Consider the following 4,373-nt stretch of genomic DNA (forward strand, 5'->3'; position numbering starts at 1 on the left):
TAACCATGTTTCTTTATTCATGCTTTTGACTATTTGTATGGCTCTATTTATATGATATTTAATAAAGAATTGAATGATTCTAAAGTTAATTTGATCTCGTAAGAATCTCGGTTGAAACATCCTCAATATGTTGATATATTTATACAACGAAGGGTAGAAATCGGTGTATTTATATGACTTGACGATCTGAGCAACCCTACTACCCAACCCAATTGTCATATTTCTTTTTCTGATTTGGATTCGGTTGAATTTTTGAAAAGTCAAAAAATTCGGTTTGGTTTGGGGCTTGAAACGTTTTTTGTCGAGTCAACCCAACCAACTCGAAAATAGGGTTCACAATTCGATGTAATCAAACCCGACTTTTAAGATTGTTATGAAGATTAAGAATATTTGATATTTGTATCAAATGTTAGTAATGCGTCGTGACTTGTAAATATTTGATATTTGAACATCTCGACCGAAATAATACTAGAAGTAGGGGATTTAATTAACCAAAAGTCAGAAGAAGCTGAAATTTCACCTCGGTCATCAATAGGTTTAGCCAAGTCATTTATAACACAACTTAAAAATAAGTCTCGCTTACGGGTACCCCTGAGCAATTCTTCCCGTTATTTTTACAGAACTAGGTTAAATTTCAAGGTAGGACGAACAAGCCACGAAAGAGGAATTGCTCGCTTCTCGTTTACAAACAGAAACTCCATTTTCAGCCCATTCCATTCTCGTGTATCGCATCCCTAACCCTGAGATATTCCTTTTTCACTCACGCAATATGTTAGATCGAGCTTTCAAGTCCTACAGAGCTTCATGCAAAGGAGATAAGAAAATGCTCCTAGTTAGAAAATCATTACTAGAATCTGCCTGTTTCCGACTCTAGTTGTGAATGAGTTTATTTAGGGTTATTGGAGTCGTTTATTCAATTTTTTTTTCTTTTTTGTAAAAAATATTTATTTATTTATTTTTAAACATTAAATTAAGATCTGTAATTCAATTTCAATATATATTATGAAACATTACCGTCTAAAGAGACTTTAAAGTAGACATCTCGATATCTATCTGCCACTAATTTTATTTCCTATTCTCCAGAAATTTCTTATCCCATGACGAATTAGGCGCCCGACCCTTCAAATCATAAGAGATTGTGAATCGAGGGTCGGGTCATCGATCACGACATTTATTTAGTATTGGTTCAATAATTCCAAACTTTTTTGTGGAATTTTCTTCCTCAAACTCAGCAAAAGATATTACTCAAAAGTATGGGCTCTTCAAATCATAGCATGTGGCATCAATTTCTTTCTTTATGGGGGTATTTTGGTAAATTCACAAAAGGGTTTGATTGATTTTTAATTCAAAGTTGTAAATTCCAAGAAAACATATCACATTTTATTTATCGTTACTTGATTAAACTATAATTCAAGCAACTCAGTTTTGAAGATTTTGAGAATTTTGATCTAAAAGTGTTCGTTCAAAGATATTATCTTTCGATTCTCGATAAATAAAATGTTGTCACGTACCTTTAAATTAAAGTATTATAAAAAAAAATTCAATTTTCATCTGCTTTTTGTTATTATTATATAAATTGATGAATGTAAAATACACGTGGAGATTAACATAGACAGTTTTTTTGTAACAGTCCAAACCTACCACTAATCGATACTGTTTGCTTTGGCTCGTTATATGTCGTTATTAGTCTCACAATTTTAAAATGCATCTGTTACGTAGAGGTTTCCACACGCTTATAAAGAATGTTTCGTTTCTCTTTCCGGAATCTCACAATTCACCCCCTTAGGGCCCAATGTCCAACTCGGTGTCTAGCTCTTATACTATTTGTAACGACCCTAATTTTCTAGTTATAATAGTTAAAATAACAAGATTTAATAAGTTAGAGGTGGCAAAAGATTTTAAATTATATTAAAACTACCCATTCTTTGCCTTATCTTTTATTTTTTTATTTTTGGGAATGTGTGAGAGATTTTAAATCATATTTTGAAATGTACGTGTTAACCAGATCCACCGCTAGCAGATATTGTCTAATTTGGACTTTCCCTTTCAGGCTTTAAAACGCGTCAGCTAGGGGAAGGTTTCCACAAGAGTCGAGATATGCCAAAATACTCATGTAAAGTAAGAACGTGCATAAAATCACCTAGTTAGTTTGAGTTGAGTTTATTATTTAATAAAAATTATTTACGTTGAAAAAATTTACCATCTAAATAATTGAATTTCATCTAAAAAAAACTCAACCCAAACCACTCATATCCGTATCCAATTTGAAAACTAGAAACTTAAAAACTTTTCAAAGCTTCGTAGTTAAAGTAACCAAAGCGATGATGTCCCGTTCTACTTTTTTTGTGCGTGATGCTATGAGTTATCATTAAAGAAAGAAAGTATTACTAACTATGTTGACTTTTGTGATCACAATTTCTTGTGGGTCATAAATGACGCAAACTTGATTCTTGAGAATTTGTACGAAATGCGAAAAAATCTTCTAAAACATTTCAAAACGATGTCGTGGACTTGTCTTTACCTAAGATGCATCTATCATAACTTCAATCCTATAGCCATATGTGGAGAGATGTCTGCCTTTACCTAAAAAGTAAGAGTACATCACTCACATCAGTAATAAAACTCGGCACGTGAAGGGGCCACATAGCATGTGTCGTTCATGCATTATTCAATTCATCCGACTATGTTGATAGTAGAGCCACTTACTTGAGAAACTTAAGTCGGAGTCACTAATTTATCCTTGAATTTATTCCACAGTTGTTTTTTGAAATCCAAGTCAACCTTTATTCGTTCAGACATTGGATTAGAACTCATCGATCGACCTAGTCTACCTATAAAAGTGATCATAGTCGTTTTAAATGCCTTTAAAAGTACCAAACTCGGACTCCAAAAGGGTGGCCCAAAATGGAAAAATGGGGGTAAAAATAAAGATCACTAGTGTTGGGAGAGTATTAGGTTTGGGTTTGTTGTGGGTTTTGGGTCGTGGGTGTTTGGACCTTGGGTTAAACCTAAAAATTTTCTTAAGATGCATGTGAGTGAGAATAAATAATATTGGAAGAACTCGGGTTGGTATGTGGTAATAGTTTTCACTCTTAAGAAGCGAAAAGTAGGTAACAGGACTATATTGCAGGGGATACAGAAGAATGCTCGGGCCATTAGATACGAAATCCAGATTTCGAATTTTTATTCAAAATTTGAGCATAAACCATCATGAATCGTTACAAATTTAACTAAAACGATATCTTCATCAACAAAGTTACAGGTGCCGAATTCAGATTTTTTCGTACGTTGTTCTTCCTTAAAGTCACAGGTTAGGAAAGAGATGAGGAAGCCTTACCTATCGTACTCCGACTACCTATCTTATTTTCATTATCGTGGAAAATCTTGTATATATATATTTTTTAAAAAAGCAAAATTTTCAATAGAATTTTTATAATAAATTAATTTATTCCATAAACAAAAATACCATGGTAATGTTCTACCAACGTCATTCCTAAAAGTTCAAAATTTGATATTACAACATAGTCATTAAAAATTTAAAAAATCTTCAACATAGTTTTTAGCTTTATAATACTTCGATATCTATCGAAACACTATTTAAAACCAGTATAAATGAAATTTCTTAGGTACGAGGTAACAAAACATTATAGGTAGTAACTGTGTCGAAAATTAAAAAAAGTATCCGTACGTTTGGCTCATAGCTAATCTTGAATACACATCAAACCTGTTAGGATCACACAATAACGCACGCACTCGATCTAGATAACAACAACACACTCATTGAACATAAAGAACACAATGACTAATTCAAAAGGTTTATATCGATGAATTCAAATATTCACCGATAATATATAGAAAGAAAATAGTTATATATATATATATAAATTCAGTCTACTATATATAGTTTTACCATATATAATCACTTATCATATATTACTATCTACTATATATATCTAAATTGGTTTTTACTATAAATACTTGTTTATATATATATATATATATATAAACATTTTTCATGGAATGAAAAGACTTTTTCGTCACAGATACGATCTATATATATATATATTTATATTAAGCGGGGTAGGGACGAGGATGAACGAGATTCTCTGTCCGCTCCGTCCCTCATTTCTGATTTAAATAGGATTCTCTACCGGCTGTTATATTTCTTACTTAAACTCTTAATAATTTGAAGGATGAGGTTAAAATTTGATAATGATGATGAGAATCATATATAATAACATACCATTTGAAGCTAATTTGGAATTAATTATAGGATATCATAAAAAGTAATAACATTGAAGGATATTAAAAGCAAAAAAAAAAAAAAAAAAAAAAAAAAAAAAAAAAAAAAAAAAAAAAAAAAAAAAAAAAAA

This window comes from Cucurbita maxima, unplaced genomic scaffold (assembly GCF_002738345.1).
Source record: "Cucurbita maxima cultivar Rimu unplaced genomic scaffold, Cmax_1.0 Cma_Scf00011, whole genome shotgun sequence".
Lineage (NCBI taxonomy): Eukaryota > Viridiplantae > Streptophyta > Magnoliopsida > Cucurbitales > Cucurbitaceae > Cucurbita > Cucurbita maxima.